This window comes from Rhinolophus hipposideros (genome assembly GCF_964194185.1).
Source record: "Rhinolophus hipposideros genome assembly, chromosome: 5".
Taxonomy (NCBI): domain Eukaryota; kingdom Metazoa; phylum Chordata; class Mammalia; order Chiroptera; family Rhinolophidae; genus Rhinolophus; species Rhinolophus hipposideros.
In genome coordinates, this window is record NC_138051.1 from 90285820 (window position 1) to 90305199 (window position 19380).

The window sequence follows — 19380 nt, forward strand, 5'->3', positions numbered from 1 at the left end:
GCTTGTCGAGAGCACAGGGCTGGTGGCCTCGCCCCGGTCTCCACACAGGCCTCTCTCTGCCCTGCTCTTCACCCAGGGACCTGCCCCGGCCGTAGCCGGAGGCCTCCCCAGCAGATAAGGATGCAAAGATTTTGCTGGAACCCTAGTCCACAGATTCTCAACATCTGCCCTACTGGCATTTGGGGTGGAGTAATTTGTTGTGGGGCTGTCCTGTGTGTCACAGGAAGTTTAGCAGAGTCCCTGGTCTCTACCCACTAGATGCCAGCAGGACCCTTCCCCCAAGTTGTGAAAACCAAGTCTCCAGACACGGCCAAGTGTCCCCTATGGGGACCAATCTCCTCTAACTAAGAACCACTACTCCAAAGCACAATAAACTACTAACTTTATCATGAATCCCCAAAAAGAGGAAAGAGGAACCCCCAAACGCGAGTTCAATTCGAAAGCAGAATAGCACCTTATCCCCCATCACTGACTTGACCCCCCACAGACAGCCGAGGCCATCTCTTCTGCATCCTGTGAGGTCCCATTTTCCAGGGACACTGAAGGACTTCAGTCAAGCCTCACCTCCTCTCCTATGTTAATGTGAAAATGCAGTCAGTCTTCTTGAGAAGAGGTCTCAGAAAGAGCTTAGCATTACAGCGCCGCCCCCCCTCCCCCCACGCACCTGTCCTTCCAGGTGTGACCCCTTGAACCACATCCCTTAAAAGCCCTGCCCACAAGCAGGGCGATCACCTGCTTCTCGCTGAGCGCTGAGGCCACACACGAGGTGTGTCACTGGCCCCGTGCACCACAAGCAGGCCGGGGAATCACCCTCAGAATTGCTTGTGAAGATGGTCACCGTGTGGAATGAAAAAACACCAGCCCAGAGATGCCTAAGGCTCTGCAGGTAACTCTGAAATCAAGCTCAGCAACCACAGCAGAAAAGCTACCTTCTGGGAGAATCATCACAAAGACACCACAAGGTAACAGAACTGTCACCTGCAAATATTAGTGATAAACAGGAATGATAACTCTCCTGTAGACCACTGACTCCCAGGATTCCTGAAGCAACTCACAGAAGGATTATGCCTCAGACCAAGGCCTCCGCCTACAAAACCACACGGATTATAGGTTCGTTCTTAATTTTCTAAAAAGTCTCCCCGCAACATCTGGTGGCATGATCATAACAGCCCTCCCCAACTAACTGCACCCCCCGACATACAGCCCTGCAGAGAGGGCTGCCAAGTCTGGCCATCCCAGTGCGACGTTTGCATAAAAAAAGGTAAAGCGGGCCCCAGGCCCTTTGCTTGATCCTCTCAACTACCTCCAAAGCCTCACCTGGTCCATACACAGCCCTCACGTCTGGGGCTGTCTACTGGTGATCTCTAGATGACCTTTCAGTGCCTGGAGTCCACCAAGGCCAGACCAGATCCAGCATCTTCTCCCATCGACCCCCAAGCCCACCCTTTCCTCCTGTTGCTTGACACGGTGCATGATGTCCCCATTCTTTTAAACCTTCACTCATAGTCTCCTTCCTTGTCTGCCTACCCATGGCCCTCAGTTGTCATCACAGCCTGTGGATTCTAACTCAGAGAGCAGGTCTGGTATCACCAAGGCCTTTCCTACAGCTTCCAGCCTAGCTCAGCCCCTCGTTACCCTGCCCTGTCAAACCCCCACCCCCTTCTCGACTCTAATCCACCACTCTGCTTCCTGCTGCCAGGTGTAACTACCCCAAGCGCCACTCCTGTCACATTCCACTCCTCTCCATGCTCCAAGCCTCCGACAGCTCCCCAGTGTAGAGAGAAAACATCCTACCTTCCAGGCATGAGAGTCAAGCCCTTCTCAGCATGGCACCTTCCTTAGCTTTCTGAGCTCACTCCGTGCCATCATCCCTGCCTTCCCAGTTCCCTCACGTTCTCCTCTTCCACCAGCTTCCTCTCCAGACTCGTCAGTGTCCATCCCAGTTTGTTCAAGCCACTGTTCCTGCCCCTCCCACAGATGCCCTGAAGTGGGTAGGAGGACATGGACTTCAGAGTCGGATGGATCTCAGTTCAGATTCTGCTCCGCTGCTGACGAGCTGTGTGACCTGTGAAAGGTCACCTAATTGTCTCTCGGAGACTCAGTTTCCTGGTCTATAAAATGGGACAGTAATCATGCACTTTGTAGAGTGCTGAGATCATTAAATAAGAGGGAAACATTGGATAAAGAAAGGGTAGTAACTTAGACAAGGCAAACACAGACAAAAGCTTACAGATCACATTGAACGACAACGGAAAATCTCCCTGGCCTAGAGGGAGGGTGTTCTGCTGGGTCCAGCATGGGAGACGTAGGGGGCAGCCCCAGTCCTACACCATTCCCTGAATACCCTATTACTCAGCGCACTCGAATAGTTTTGTGTTTTGAACATGAGGGTTTGGCCCCCTCCCCATCCCTCCCACCCCATCTTTTTCTTTTTTGGCTAGAGCCAGTACCATCTGTGAATTACACTGCAGAGGCCAGGTTTTCGGTAATTTGAATAAGACCTCAGGGAGTCTGAACTAAACATATGTCCCACAAAAATATAAAGTAATTCATATGCTTTCATCTATTAATTGGGAAGGGGGGCTTTTTAATCAAGGTCTAAATTTTTATGAACAGTCAGAGAAATGTCTGGTTCTTTCCACCACACACAGCATGGCAAAAAGATATCTTCCAACATATCAGCATTCTCTAGATAGAGGTGAGGAGGGACACACTAGCATTACAAACAGTAAACAGAATGGATGGTTTTCACATAAAAATAAGGTGAGAGTATTAGTTTCTTAGAGCTGCTGTAACAAACAACCACAAACTTGGTGGATTAAAACAAAAGATTCTCTCACAGGCCAGAAGTCTGAAATCAAGGAGCTGACAGGGCCACACTCTCTGAAGGCTTAGTCTGGTGGCTGCTTGGCTCATAGCTGCACCACTCCGATCTCTGCTTCCACAGTCACGAAGCACTCTGCCTAGTGTGTCTATGTCCTCTCTTCTTAGGGGGACACGAGTCATTGGAGTTGGGGCCCACCCTAACCCAATATGACTTCACCTTAACTACTTATATCTGCAAAGAAACGTTTTTCCAAATGAAGTCACATTCTGAGGTTCCAGGTGGAGATGAATTTGGGGGGACACTCTCCATCCAGCCCCTTACAGTGATGACACAGGAAAATCAGGGAATTTTCTAGAATCATGAGAGCTAAAAAAGAACTTCAATGATAACTACAGAAGTTAAAGAGGCTTCTTCTCTGATACCAACACCAATGGTTTTACAGTGGCTCTGAGAGCGACACTCAGAGAAGGAGCCTGACCCTGCTCACGGGTAAGAGCTGCAGGGGAGGGCTGCCCACCCTGGGCATGGAATGTGGGACTAGCGATGATTTCCACATCTCTGCACTCTCTAACCTGACTCAACATGCTCACTTTGCTGATGTGGAAACTCAGCCCATGAAACGTTCGAGTCACACCTCTTGGTGGAAGAGTAAGGACAAGACTCCAGGTCTCCTGAGTCCACACCTGACAACCGCACTCCCAACAGCTACACTGACGTGTACAACTTTCTGTGTCACAGATAAGCTACTCACGAGGGGCCGACACTAAAAATCAGCTGATGAGTTGCATTGGCAGAAATTGGTTTCATCCCCTTGGAAACGCTTTTTCTAACCTAGATCGATAAACTTCCTTCTTTCAACAAACAATAGCCACACATCTACCACAATACCAGGAACGAGTCCTAGGAACATGTAATCAGGTTGCAAGAGACAACATAAAGCAGTATGGAGGCGGAGAGAAAAAGATATGTCCACAGGATTATGGTTCCACTGAGGAGAGGGGCTCAGCCTGGCCTGCACAGAGGGCATCATGGAAGACTTCTTGGAGGAGGTGACCCCTGCCAAAGTCTAAAGGATAAACAAGAGCTATCCAGGGGCAAAGAAAGAAAAGGCCATAACTAACAGCGTGAGCAAAAGCCTTGATCACAAGGTTGCTTGCTGTACATGTTATAAACTATGTGGTTTTCTATCCCTTGGACAAAGAGTCCCACAATGTTTTCTGTTTAGAATCTGGCACCTGAGCATTATGACTCTCTCCTGAATTGGCATTTTACCAGACAAGCAGAATTGTGCTTTGCACTTTTGCCTTGGCCGTCAGGGCACTTAATCACAGCAAATATATCAGCTTAAGAATTTGGAATATTTGGTTTCCCCCCTCTCTTTACAGAGTTTGTCTTTTGATTTTTACTTTAACATGTCATATGTCTTAGGGTAATCCTTATTAAAAGGAAGTGGGATATAAATTGGAAACATGCTGATAAGGGATCTATGCAATGGCTATGCATACGGTACTGGAAGTCTAAAAACTATAAGCCCAACACCCTGAACATAAGTTAGACTTCACATGGCTAATTCTTTTCAGGACCCCAAATCCACCAGCTTCTGAAAGGAAAGGGGTTAAATAATTACTAGTCAAGCCATCTGTGTCCTGAGGAGTGAAGCAAATTTCTCTCTGAATAACAAAGACTGAGGGGGGAAAAACAGAGTTAATGGTTAATGTTCTCTCTGGTCTCTTAAATTTAGCTTATACAATAGAGGATGAAGCAAGCAAAGGAGAAAGAAAACAAGACAAGGACTTCTTAGGTAATCGCTACATAAAGATGCATCCATAAGAGCCATTTTCACAAAGACTCAGTTTTACTCCCTGAGAAAAAAGGTGCAGACTTATAAAGGTTCAATATTCAACCACTTTGAAGACTTGATCCTTCCGTCCTTTCCTCAGCTCCGCCAAGTTCATGGGTAGGCTCTCCACCTCAGCACTCAGATGCCCTCACTGCCAGCAAACTGCTCAGGGGACACACACTGGGGAACTGGGCTGGGCCGAAAATTTCCCTCTTCGACCAGAAGCAAGGAGATCTGACTGTTGGAGAAAGATGAACCAAAAACTGTTTTTTAATTGCTTCCGGTGCACAGAGCACGTGTCATTGGAGAAAAAATATAAGGCAACTCCGCTGACACCAAGGAGCTCATCTAGAGTCATAGACATGGCCCCCCACCGGAATCGTCACAAAGGCTCACAGAGCCACACACTGCACAACTCCAGGAGGCGCCATCTCACAAAAGCGACAACGTGCGGTTGCAGTTCTAACCCTGGCACTGCTGGGCTACCAAAACCTCAGGGAGCTATTTAACCGAAGGCGGCTATCAGAATTGAGAGATCAGAAATGTTAAGGTTAAACGAGAAAGTGCCTGACATAATAAGTGCTCAATTAACATCAGCTCAACAAATCATTATCTCATTAGAGTGAAAGCCAACTGTATGAGTCAGCTCGGGGTGCTATCACAAAATACCACAGACTAGGTGGCTTGAACAACAGAAATGTATTTCTCACAGTTATACTGGCTACAAGTTCAAGATCAAAATGCTGCCTGATTTGGTTCCTATAAGATCTCTCTTCCTGGCTTGTAGATGACCACCTTCTCACTGTGTCCTCATGTGGCCTTTCCTTGCTATGCGAGATCTCTCTCTTCCTCTTCTTACAGAGCCACCAATCCTACTGGATTAGAGCCATACCCTTATGACCGCATGTAACCATAATTACCTGCTAAAAGCTCTATCTCCAAATACGTACTTGGAATTTCAACATACAAATTTTAGGGGGGCACCAATCAGACCACTGCACCAACACAGGGAAAATGACCATCAGCATAATATTCACTGAGTGTCTACTATATTCCAGAAGTTGTACCATCAGTATCATTTCGTCTTTAAACAACCATGTGAGAAAGGCATAATTATTCTCACATTATAGATGAGGACACGAAACTCAGTAATTAATTTGCTGAAGGACTCAAGCTAGCAAATGGTGAAACAAAGATTCATACCTAGGTCTCTGATTCCACCTCCACACTCCTAAAAAAGAAAAATCGCCTGCTCTGCTCCTTATGTCATGAGATGGCAGACTTTGTTATCAAGTTCATTATAAACTCCACAGACAGACTACACGTCGAGGGCCAGAGAGAGGGTAAGAAGATCAGGAGTAGATTCCATTAAGGAGATGGGCTTTACACTGAGCCCTTGGGAAACAGCTGGGCTGGGGTAGACAGAAGGGAGAAGGAACAGGAGTCTGGGTCCAGGTGACGACAGCACAAGCAGACAATCAAGCCTGGAGGGTTCTGCAGAGCAGGCAGTGGGCATGTGTGGAGAAGCAACATGAAACAAAGACAGTTAAATGGGTGAAGACAGTCAGGGAAGAGATGGGAACTCACTTCCGTGGGTGGCAGCAACCAACGAGGGAGGACACTTGAGCACAGTGGTGACAGTACCTGGGCTACAGGGGACAGAGCCTGGAGACTGGAAAAGCTGCACCTAGAATTCAGGGATGGAAGGTTGTGAGACCTGCTGGGCGAGGTCCAGAGGGCCAGGTGCTGGGCTCTGCTCTTCCTGAGTTCTCAGTAGACTGATGACCAAGGAGAGGAGGAATCAGACAACCACCATCAAGGTTCAGCATCGAGGGGACCAGGAGAATGGGGGTGGCACTGATTCATTCAGCAGAACTTCGGGAGCTTCCCATACAAAGCGCTGTCCTCCATTTGCAGAAGACAGATGGTACACAAGTAACAAAAAAATGTATAAATACACCTGGGGCTAAGTGACTGTGGAGGAAGAGTCCTGATGAAGCCCAACAGGAGGGCTTAAGGAAGACCTCTCAGAAAAAGTGTCATTAAAGCTGGAAGCTGATACACAAGAAGGTGCCAGGTTGGGTGAGCAGCAGGAAAACCAAAGCAAAATGCCTCAGAGACCAATGACAAAGCCTCTGCAGAGGAAGATGTGACGAGCCTGGATGGATTCCGGGCATCGGTGAGCAGGGCTCTAAGGGCGGCTCACCGGGGTGGACAGCATGCTGGCCGCAGAGCACTGTGATGCCAGCTGACATCCACAAAGTAAAAAGGGAAAATGGGAGAGTCCAAAGTCAGGTGATCCAGGAAGAGAAAATCCTGGGAAACTGGACCTCTGAGGCACTGGGGAGAGGAATTAGGGTGACTCGGGACTGACTCAAACACATCTTATGAAAAGGAAGTATTTATCCGGGAAAGCACCAGTGGACAGAGCTGCAGCCCGATGGGGTACTTACAAATCTGTTTTAGCTCTTATAGCAATCCTTTTTTCTCATCTGTGATGCCTTCCTGAAAACAGGTTTGCAAATAAAATGCACAGAAGTCAAAAACGTGTCTGTTACAATGTCCGCCTCCCGAGCATAAAGGAGTGTTCCTTCTCAGAGTACTTAAAACAAACAAACAAAAAAAACAAGAAGGATTATGAAATCCTTAGCTATACCTAACCTTTCAGATTCAAGCATCCATAATTCTTTCGCAGCATTTCACATATGCCCTTTAATTTTCTTCTTTCCCTTCACAACCGAGGGCTCTCACAGTTACCCAATCAAGACCCAAGAGTCACGCCAATCTATTTCTATCTCTTTCTCAATGGATGTGCTTAGGAGAATTATGCTCTTCATAATTCTTATTATTAACCTTTTTAATTTTTAATTTAGAATTTTACAAAACAAGGGCAATGCATACAAACGACCCAAATGATTCCACACACACACACAAAAAAATGTGCTATAAGGACAAAGATGAAAAGCTATTAAAACTGATGTGTTGGCTGGCAAGCCAGGAAGGATGGCTAGAAGCGTTCACTTGATGGTGTGTACAAAACCAAAATGAGCATTCAAAGGGTGGTGTGCAGGTGTTGGCGTGTGATACTAACAAGGCCACCATGGAGGTCTCACAGAAATGACCCAGGCTGGTCACGGCCACATGGGACCTCCTGGCCTTGGCCTATGGCAGAGGGTTGGACTTAAGAAATAATGTTCTTTCCAACTACACACTTTTATGAAATAAAGACTTTTTTTCAGTTTTGTAAACCATAGACTGTCTGCACGAGGAATGTTTTCAGTCATATGTTTCAATAGACATATATATGTATAGACATATATTTATCTTAATGCATACATATAAAATGTGTTTTAAAAATAAGAAAACTGTTACTTTAAGAAAATGATAAAGTCGTGAAATCCACTAATATATTTTTCAATCAGGAGACTATGTTCGGGGATTTTCTCTAAGCTGCTTTTTTTTTTTTAAAGAGGAAATCCCAATCCACAGAGCAGACAATTTGCTTTTTCTTCAAACTGACAAGCAGCATCATTTTGTATTGGATACTAAAGAATTCTTATTATTCAATGCGCCTTTATTTTAGAGGGGGAAAGCCTAGCAAAATAATATACATGGTATTAAAGAAAATGAAAATGGCGCCAGGAAGCTCCAAAGTAATTGAATCTACCCGTATGACCCAAATCTCCAGAAACGGTTCGGAACTCCGTGCCATTCGCCCCCACCCCCCTCGACTCTGTGAGAGGCACCATCACCAACGTCCTCGCAGATGGGAGGGGAAACCCTCTCGAAGGCGAGTCCAGACTTACATTTAGTCCACGTCTTCTTAAGAGTCCCTGCCCTTATCACTTAGGAAAGGTCACTGACAAAAGAACAGAAGCTCAAAGCTTCAGAATGAGCTGAAGACAGAGTCGGTAGGCAGTCTCTCCAGAATGTTCTCTTTCCAGCTGCTAAGCTTAACAGGGGATTCAGCCAACCACAATCCAGAGGGGAAGAGGACTGGTGTACAGAACTATTTGGTCTCCTGGGGCCAATTAAGGAGGGTGACAACTTTGAGGGAGAGAATCACCTTGAACCCAGGGAGCAGCCTGACCGCCCATCACCAGCCCAGACTAACCTCCGCTTTCAAGGGCGGCCAGCAAGTCCTCCTCCTCGAGAAGCAGCCGGTGCAAGGGCACAACTGCTGCTCAGAAATAAAACGCTGTTACACTGGGCAAATTGAAGACACTCGACAGAAGCGCCTTCAGATGCTTACTAAACCTGAGGTCCTGCAAACACTGAGTCATCGGGAACAAAAGAGCCAATACAGTAACAATTCTAAAGGGACCCGGTCAGCCCCTCCACTTCTATCCCAAGAACTCATCTGACGTGAGCATTTGCAGTTGTACAAACTGAGCCTCCTGAGGTCATGGTTCCTTCAAAAGGGTTTTCTGCTTAAGAACATGTTTACTCCAAACAAGAGTTCGAGGTTTAGATAGGCTCTGGGTAAGAAATGTTGGGCAGGTATGGCACCTTTTTGTACCCATTCAAACTTCCTACAAGTTCAATGCATCCAGACCCTGCTATGGGCATGAATGGCAAGCGAGTGGGCCCCTGAGCCAGGTGCCCCAGTGCAGGACACAGACCAGGACAGCGGGCTCAGTGACGGCTGATGGAAGACTGAGCCAGCCCTGTAAACACCTCAATTCTAAGTAGGGAGGGGTGAGCCAGGAAAGCCAATGCTAGAAGCAAGGGGGTCTTCTGAAGAATAAGTCCGGTTTTGAGAAGGTAAGATGAGTGTCAGGAGTTTAAAATAGGATGACACCTTTTAGGATTTTGAAATAAATCTAAAAGACTAAGTCTTACTCCTGCTCCATCACCCACAGCACCTTCACCTAAGAGAAACAACCAGAGCCTTTTTTTAAATGCTTTTTATGGGCCGGCCGGGTGGCGCAGATGGTTAGAACTCCATACTCCTAACTCCGAAGGCTGCCGGTTCGATTCCCACATGGGCCAGTGGGCTCTCAACAAAAAAAAAAAAAAAAGAGAAAAGAAGGGAGGTTCGAGAAAGAAAAAGGACACAGGGGGACTTATTACACATCATTTCCGATAAAGAAAGTTCAAGTACATGACAAATTAGCTACGGTCCAAGATAATGGCCCCCGTTGGTTTCTACCACCCCTGTACTCTCTGCTTGCAGTCTGAGGAGCAAGTACCAGAACCCTAATTCTCTCCACTTTATTGTCAAGATCCATGGTCTCATCCACGATCAAAACTGAAGAGGAAAACAAGCCATTCGCTCCCTCACTTGGCTTCCTTTTCTTTAATGTGAACAAGGTCAGGTTTCCAATGGACTGGAACAGGCAGAGTTAGGAGTGGGAAGTTCTAACCTCAGGAGACGTGGGTTCTCGACCCAAGTCCATCACCAGCCCCCACTGCCCGGCCACAGCACTTTTCTAGGCCCCAGTTCCCTCCTGTGTAGAAAAAGACACAGGCCCACCGCACAATTCCTAAGTGCTTTTGGCTACATTTTATTCTAAAGTCTTTAGTGTAGGCAGAAAAGTCATTGCTACTTCATTTTGTCGCTGCATTAGTGTCCCAGGGCTGCTTTAAAGAAGTGCCACAAACTAGGTGGCTTAAAAACAACAGAAATGTATTCTCTCACAGTTCTGGCTGAAAGTCCAAAATCCAGATGTCAGCAGAGTTGGTTTGTTCTGGAAGTTCTCAAAGAGAATGTGTTCCATTCCTCTCGCAGCTTCTGGTCGCTGCCAGCCATTGTTGAGCTTCCTGATTTGCAGACGTATCTCTCCAACCTCTGCCTCTTCCCTGTACGTGTATGTGTGTTTGTGTCTCTTCTCCTCCTCTTGTAAGGACACCAATTATACTGGATTAAAGCTCACCCGGATCCAACAAACCTTCCTCTTAACCTGATTATATCTGCAAAGACCCTCTTTCCAAATAAGGTCACAGTCACACGTACTGCGAGTTGGGACCTCTACATATCTTTTTGAGGGACACAATTCAAACCACAGGATTGCTTAGACAGGCAAACACAGGGCACCATGAGAAATCCAGCAATGACACTGTGTGAATAAATTGCCATTTCTGAATAGATTATCTGAAAACCTTCATGGCTGTCTCTGAATTGCTGCAAGTAAGCGATACCTCCCTCGTCACAGCCAGGTGACAGCCACGAACACCCCACCAAACCTGTATACCCCCACACCAGGGTAAACAAATGGTGCAAAGTGTGTAAACCAAATATTTTACACAGGAAAAAAAAAGACCAACTGGGATTACATTTCATAAAATTCAACCACTGCTAAGAAAATAACCATCTGGCAATAATCACACCTGCACAGATGGCAGGCCTGTCTGGAGTGACGGTGACAGAGGGACAAAAGTGAAGAAAAGAGCCCAGAGGTGTGACTTGTCTAGAGCAGGAACTCGGGGAGGACAGATGAGGAAGATCACAAATGCCCTTCACCGCCTCTGACTTCGTTGGGAATTTATTAAATGCTTTTTGATAAAGGGACAACATCATCGAGAGAAATGACAGAGAGAGAGAGAAACCCACAGCCCAGATTGGACATGCCTGGCCTACGAGATATGGTCAGGTACAGGTGTATACCGAGGTTGCCTGCACGGCCACGCATAAACCTAGAATCCCATTTCCGCAGGAACAGGATACTCGGAGGTGTGGTTCTCTAATCCTGGGGTCCCGTGAGCACTGAGGGAGTGTTCAGAAGAGCTGGGTCCCCACTGCTGACTTTAAGACCCAGGCGAGAACAAGAGACCCAGTGGGCCCCAGGGAGACACAAGATCCAACTTAGTCACTGCTGGTGAGGCCCTGTCTATGCAACTTCATCGAGTTTTAAGCATGGCACAGGAAAGGGCTTACAGATCACACACAGCGCCGTTGTGTGGTTCCCAAGTGGAAAGGGCCTTCTGCAGCATTAGCACCGTGAGGGTAGGAGTCCATTCCCACACTTCCCCAAAGCCTTTCGGAAATCACACATTTATGCACAACATTGCTGTGTAAGCCGCCACGTCCAGCGCCCGTGCTTGGGGCAGAAATGTCCTCAGCACACTGTGTTGACACTGGTTATTGGATGCAGACCGGAACCTACGTGTCTGACAAAAGCATGGAGTGGGTAAGGTAATGAGTCCTCCATGGCCAGGAGTTTGGGGACCGTGGATCTAAGCTACCTCAGCTTACAGATCAACTGCTGAAGGAACACTGTGGATAAACACAGTGGACCCACCAGAGAAGGTTTATTGAATGATGAGATCTCAGGTTGAGAATGATGCAGGGACTTGCCCAGGCTCACAGAGCTGGTTAGCTCTAAAACCAGATCCCCTAAATAGTAGCAACGTCAGTGCTCTGTGCACAACCCAAGCTTTCTCTCTGTGCAACAGATACCGTGTTCATCAACTCCTACAAAGACCAAGAGGCAATCGCCCCTCCCCCACCTCCCCTCCCCCTCCCCCAGCACCTTATATGACTCATATGCCATGCTGTATACGAGCATGTGTTTCTTTATAAGCATCTCTCTCCCACTCGACTGGAATCATCCTTGTTTTGCTGATGCCCAGCACAAAGCCTGTTTATAGGCATGAAATCAACATCCGCTGGATGAATGAATGAGTTATGAGAATGTTTCAGGCACCACACAGGAGGAGGTATCATTACATTATTTAGTAATATTATTTCAGAGGAACAACCCCCCTTAATACACACTGATCTCTAAGGATGGGGAGAAAAACCTTTAAAATATGTCAAAGAACCAGAGATAATGAATGTACACTTAAAGACAGATACTTAAGTAAAACATCTTACAACGGTCCTCCGATTACACTTGTCACCACTTCCAAGCAACCTGCATTCCCTACACATAATATCTGTATCAACAAACAGAATCAGGTCCTTTGCTCACCAGGAAAGAGCTGTGTAGATTTCATCAATGGTTAGAATACTAATTAGCAGGTAACTCAAAATACTGTCCACAGACTCATTCAAAGACTAAAACCCAAGAACATTCTGAGTAATTAAGGAAACGAAAATTTGATGGGTTTGAGCATATTTTTCAAAGGTCAAAAATTAGAAATGGTAATTCGCTTATAAAGAATCTAGTACTTCAGTGACTCAAAATAAGACACACGAAGGAAAATAAACCCTACGTAAGTGGTACAAGTTCACCTCTGTGTCCAGTTAATCAGAGTCCTGAGGGGGTAAGTGAAGCAAGGAGAAAAAGAGCTCCAGACCAAGAGGCTGCAGTGCGGGGCTCTTTGCCGAGATATACGGGTTTTCAGCAAGTCGCTTGCACTGTTTGGACCTCAGATTCTTCATCTATAAACCCACATCATCTTCTAGAATCCCAGTAAAGAGACCTCTATCAAAGAACCACAGGGAACACCCTCAGCAAAGAATAAACATCTGTTGTGTCCAAGTTCACTTTAGCAAAGTGACCGGGGCAGGGACCAACTCTCCGGGATTGCCTGAAGCCCCTCTTTCTCCAGTAACTGTAAACATTCTTTGGTCAGCACATTCAGTACTAAGACTTGGGTTTCCTCTCTTCCTTTTAATTCTTGACAAGAGGGTGCAGTGAAGGTAACAACAGGAAGGCAGATAGGCAGCTGTTGGCCACTGAAGGTAGATAGAGGCAGGTATCTGAACAAACCCACAGCATTACAATGGGCTAAAAAAAAAAATGAGGGAGCAGTGTTCATCCTAATTAGAGAAAGCTACTCATCCAGGGTACACAAACCTTATTAACAGCAAATACTCAAGTGTTCCCCCAAACCTGACCCTGAGTTTATTATAAAATACTTGAATTAGTGGCTTACGGTATGTCCCCTGTCTCAGAAGATATTTCGAGAGTATCTAATGCATGCTGGGTAACACGCTAGATGCAAAAATGGAAAAGAAGGGCTTCCTGCCCTCCATCTCAGGGTGGGGAAGAGAAGTAAAAGGAAGGCAATGGCAGGGAGAAGCACTAAGGAGATAATTATGCGACAAAATAAGTGTTATAAAAGAACAAAGGGTTTGGGGAACAAAAACTAAAATGGCAAAGGATGTTTTCAGGAAGGTTTTGCAGAGGTGCAGGTCAGCTGAGTCTTCCATGTTGAAAAGGCAGCAACCCAAGGCAAAAAGAGGAGGAAAAGCATTCTCGACAGAGGGAACAGCATATACAAGTGAAAGCCAGCATTTAGAGCATATGGCCTTCTGCAGAAACAGGGAGTCCCAACATACCAAACACCAGAATAACGACAGGAGACGATGAAAAGGGAAGACAGCTTCTTTTAAATGGTGGGAGGGGACAGGAAGAAGCATAGATCAAAAGGAGATTTAAGAGACACATCAATCAAATGTCGTACGCAGACCTTCTTTGGTTTCTAATTTGAACAAACCACCGCTAGATGTCTTTTTAGCAATCATACACATTCTAAAATAGACTAGGTTTGGGATGATACTAAAAAATCATGGTTAATTTGTTTTTAGGCATAATGGTTTTATGGTTGTGTGTGTTCTTATTTTATTAGAGATACATTCTAAAAATATTTGTAGATACAATGATACACTGCCTGGGATTTGCTTTAAAATAACCCAGCAAGGGAGGTGAGAAGGGGCAGCGGATGACAAGATGGGCCACATGCTGATGACACATGATGTGTGGACACCCACGATGGTTACACTACATCCTAGTCCCTTATGCCACGGTTTTGAAATCTTCCACAATAAAAAGTGTCAGAATGGCAACCCAGCTGCACGCTTAATCCCTCTAAGCCTTGCTTCCCAAATTTTAGTATAAAGAATCATCATTTGGGAAGTCGCTTAAATGCAGATTCCCAGGCGGCACCACCAGAAGCTCCCAGTCAGTACCTCTGCGCTGAGGCCTGATCTGCATTTCTAATAAACACTAGCTCACTCTAAAGCTAGTGGTCAGCGCCACACTTGAAGACAAACCACTCCAGGTCACAGGAACCACTGACGGGCTGTGACAAAGCAGGTCTGTGTGTTAACGGAGACCTCAGCCAGCACTGTGTTGGGTGGACTTGAGGGCAGAGGGTGAAGGAAAGGGGTTAGGAAGCTCCTGTGCCACCCAGCAAAGAACTAAGACCAGCAGCAGCGGGGTTAGAGAGGAAGGGACAGACGAGACATGTAGGAGGCAGAATGAAGGGACCTTTGCAACTGACCGGGTACAGTGTTGAAGAAAAGGATCAGGGATGACCCCCCAGTGTCCCCCAGGGACCCAGTCCTACACTTCTTTGTGCCCCCACAGCACCTAGTCCAACAACCTCCACATTCCAAGCACTCAATGTGGTTGAATGAACAAGGAATGAATGAAATCACATACTTGACCCTGTTTTCTACAAAACTAAAGGGTTAATATCACTGTGTTTACTTTCAATGCCACAGGGGAAAAGATGTCACCACCTGAAACAAAAAAGAGTGAAAAATCCATCCCAACGCCCAAAATCCAAGGACAATGCTGAGGGGGTGGGTCACTCCTTTCTTTCCTATGAATTCCAGAATGGTCACCACACCAGCACTAAGGGGTGATACCAACAAATAAAAGCAATGGTCAATAAAAACAGGATCCATCAAATAAAAATAACTACCTTCCTAAATCTATTTTCTTCTCTAGCCCACAGGAACCCTCTGGCCATAGCCACCTGGGCTAAAGGAAAAACAAAGAAGCCTCAGATCTTGATTCAACATCTGGCTGTGTCACCTTAGCAAGCCATTGGCTGTGTCACCTTAGCAAGCCATTGAATTTCTGAGCCTCAGTTTCCTCACCTGTAAGAACATAAAATCTACTTTACAATTGTTGGAAAGCTGTAAGATCAGGGATACAAATGCCTCCTACAACTCCAAACAGCCCGCAATAAGCCCTGTGTGAATTTGTCAGTTCCCATTTTCACACTCAGTCTTCCCCCATATACATCCCCGCCCCATGTCCAAGCTAACCCTAATGAATCAGGTGACCTCTTCTCTACTATCACCAGCCCCCATCGTGAAGGATCCAGCTAGTGAAATTCTGTCTCCCCCCCCCCCCCATCTCCAGGGTTCCTAACCTTCAGGGGTCATTTTCTCCTTTGGAGTCCCAAGCCATGTAATTCTGGCCATGGGCCAATCCCTCGACAATTGGTAAATGCCACTTTTAACCTTCCTGGTCTCTTTTATCTTTGCCCAAACTATTCCACCAGAGTTTTATAATCTCTTTGTATCTCCAGTTCCCGGCAGAGAGTAATTACAGTTTTCCTCATGTTGAAAATCTCAATGCAATGACTTGGGCTGGTACACAGTGGTTAGTTAACAAGAACCATTACCCAATCTCTTGATCTTGAAAACCAGGACAGTTTTTGTTGGATAGCTGACATTTATTCCTGTCTAGAACAGGGGGCTAGAGTTCACAATTTTGGGTAATCACTCAACCCTGTGATTACAGGCAATTTGAGGGCAGCTGGCAGGAAGAAGTAGCCACTAAAGAAAAACTTTGCTAGTTTGTGAGCCACTGGCCCCAAATCTATGGAAACTAAATGAAAGAAAGATGAAGTCATCACAGAAATGATAAATAAGCAGGAGGGGGCTCGGAGCAGTCCCAGAGTTCTCTGCTGCGCTCATCTCTGTCACCTTGAGAGGTGTCCTGAAGCAACACAAAGGAAAGCAGAAAGTACAAAATACTCAAAAGCTTCTTATTATTTTTATTTCTATTGTGAAAAGGTTTTCCAAAGACCAAAGGCTTTCCAGAAAACATTCTGTTGTAGGTGTGTTCAAACTGTTCAAAGCCACGCCCAAGCCCATCCCAGATGAAGGGACAGTCCCAGCAGGTATCTTGATCCCGGGGACCCTGTCCCCTCTTTTGACCAGTGATGGACATCTAACCCAGGAAGAACAAGTCCATGTGTCTGGAACTGCGACCAATGATGAGATCGATTTCACTGGCACTGGGGCCCTCACATCGCCAAGGGTTGGCACCAACATTCAACCACAGCAAGCCAAGGGTGTGAAGAAGCAGAAATCAAGACCCACACAGAGGAAACCAGGCTGCAAAAAGCAGGCTAGAACAGATTCCCCCCGAAAAAGTCTGGGATGAGCATCCATGTGGCCGCAGAGAGACAGAGGGGGCAGCTCCAATCACCGTGGACCTGAGATGTGCTTCGTTGCTCCTTGCCACTGGTCCGTCCAATCACCGTGGACCTGAGATGTGCTTCGTTGCTCCTTGCCACTGGTCCGTCGGGCTCGCTATTATGTCCTTGGGACAAGCCGTCTTTTACTTAAGGCCACTTGGGTGGCTTTCTTTTCCTTGCAACCAAATATGTCCTGACTATGACACTCTCCTTTAAACGAAAACTAAATAAATTCCACCAGGCGATCCCTCTTCTAATCTATTTCAACTGACAGCAGCTACTTTTGTGGGATTTATTATCTCTGCAAGCCCTTCCTTCTGGAAAAGGGAGGGGCTGCGATCTCTTCTAAAGCAGGACTGATTTTACACTGTCAGGGCCAGCGTGTGCAGCCCTATATTACAGGGCCCTACAGGACGCATCTAAACTAGTTTGGTCAGCTTATCCATTTCCCTGAAAGCAGGGGAGCCACCACCTCAGCAACTCTGTTGCTAGGGCAACTGCTTACTTTCCATATCAACTGCAAACTCGTTGCTATGGAGACGAATATACAAGAAAAATTCCTCTCTCCAGCCAGGGACCAGATGGCAAGGAACTCGCAGAAGTCATGGGTTAGGAGGCTTTGCTAAATGAGATGTTTACTAGAGAGCATTTCTCTCATCATATCGGAGACGCTGCTGGCCCTGAGCACATTTAGAAGTTACACCCTCATTACAAAAAGCAAAGGTTTGTTCTCTTCTGCCTGCAAACTTACAGACAGTAACTACAATAACAACAGGTAAGTTATTTTTGAAATAATTCTGAATTTCTTCCTCTTTTGTTGTTTATTTGCCACACTGAACACACCCCAAAATGAATTCTCTAGTCAAACACTAATGGAAATATAATTTCCTATAAGAACTGAAATAGAGGTTTGATTTCACCTCCTTTCTGATGGAGACGTAATGCAGAAATCCTCTTTAGTGTCCACCAACTAAACACTAATGCATCCCAGATTCATACCTCTACTCTGATTCTCTATTGGGCTTGAAACTCACATATCAAACTTCGAACTTCACAGCTCCAGTTAGATGTTCAAAAGCTATCTCAAATTTAACATGGTCACAACAGAAGTTTTGCTCTAACCTCCATCCCACTTCCCAACCCACATCTGCCCACACACCTTCATTTGTAAACCCTAGTCCTGGTCTAAACCAGTGTCATTTCCATTATCTCTAACCGGCACCACTGGAACAAGCCCCAAATAGATGTTTCCCCCTGATGTCCCTTTAAATGTCTCATTCTCCTCTCTTTAATACACTTACTTCCTCCAGGCCTCTTTTCTGGTCCTTGGATATTTCAAGCTTTTGCCACCTCAGGTCTTTTGCACTTGCTGTTCTACATGTGTCTTCCCCTCACCTACTCCCTGCTCCATGGATAGCTTAGGAGAACAGCCAAGGAACTGTCACAAGTCACCAATGTATCCCCAGCACCCAGAACAGTGCCTGGCAGTCCACAAATACATGTGTCACAAATGAACCGCTGCTGAAAATTCTTCTAAATGACTGAGCTACTCCTTTTTGTTTAAGCGCAGTGTCTGATTTTTACTTTGCAAACTGAGGTTTCTGCAGAGTCTCACTTGACATGACTGCCTCTATGGAAGATGCTGGAAGGAACTTGGCATTCCATAAGTATTCTGGGAGTACTTAGTGTGACTGCACTCCGGCTCTGTGCCACACTGCCTGTACTCTGATTCCAGGAGACTCTGGAGTTTTCTTCCCTCCACTAGAGCCATGATTGAAGTCAGCACTCACATGACCTGGCCTATCCTTTTAAAAAACAAAGTATGTACAAACGCTCTGCGAGCTGAGTGCTTTCTGTCTAATGACATTAAATCCCTCATTGGTCCTGTCCCAAGAGGAGGACAGTCACAGAGCTCCAATAAATGGAAGGCAACACTGAATGTGACCCACCGGGCCCAGAGGGAAACCCCACACACTGTGAGAAGAAAGGAAGAGATGGAAGGGTAATTGGAGAGCCTCGCCCCGTGAGAAGCAGCACAGTCACTGCCTGAATTTACTGCTCTCCTGCCGAGTTCACAAGCAAAGGTACTCAAACAAGCATGTGCATGCGTGCACACATGCATACACCCCTCCCCGCCAAAGACTTCATTCTGGTCTTGGAACTGCGTAACCTCAGCTAGCAATCCACCACCAAGTTATTATTAAAAGAACAGCTTTACACTACGATCTTCAACTACGTATTTCCTTGCTTTTTTTCTTATCATACATGGTGCACACTACATCATCACGTCTATCAAGCGATTGATTTTGAAGATATTAAATGCAATGTAATCAGAATATATTGAAGCAAAACTTTGGTTAACTGGAATGCTTAAAAAAAAATTGGATCGGCATCTCTGCTTTAGTTAAGTTACTAAGGCGATTTAAAGTCTTCCCCTTAGCATCTTAACTCCTCTACCAACTCCTCATGCTTATTTACATAATTTCCCCCACCACCCATCTCTCTCCTTCCTTTTCCTGATACCGTTCCAACACATCCCTTGGGTCCAGCAACATTCATCACCTAAGCATCTAGACCTCTGTGGCAGAAAATCCTATGCTTG

At 46.0% G+C, this 19380-nt stretch overlaps 1 protein-coding gene across 6 annotated transcripts in view; it reads right to left on the minus strand.

Moving 5' to 3' along the window:
* Positions 1–19380, minus strand: part of FOXN3 (forkhead box N3) — a 364292-nt gene that overhangs the window by 187075 nt on the left and 157837 nt on the right. The gene's annotated exons all lie outside the window — the stretch shown is intronic.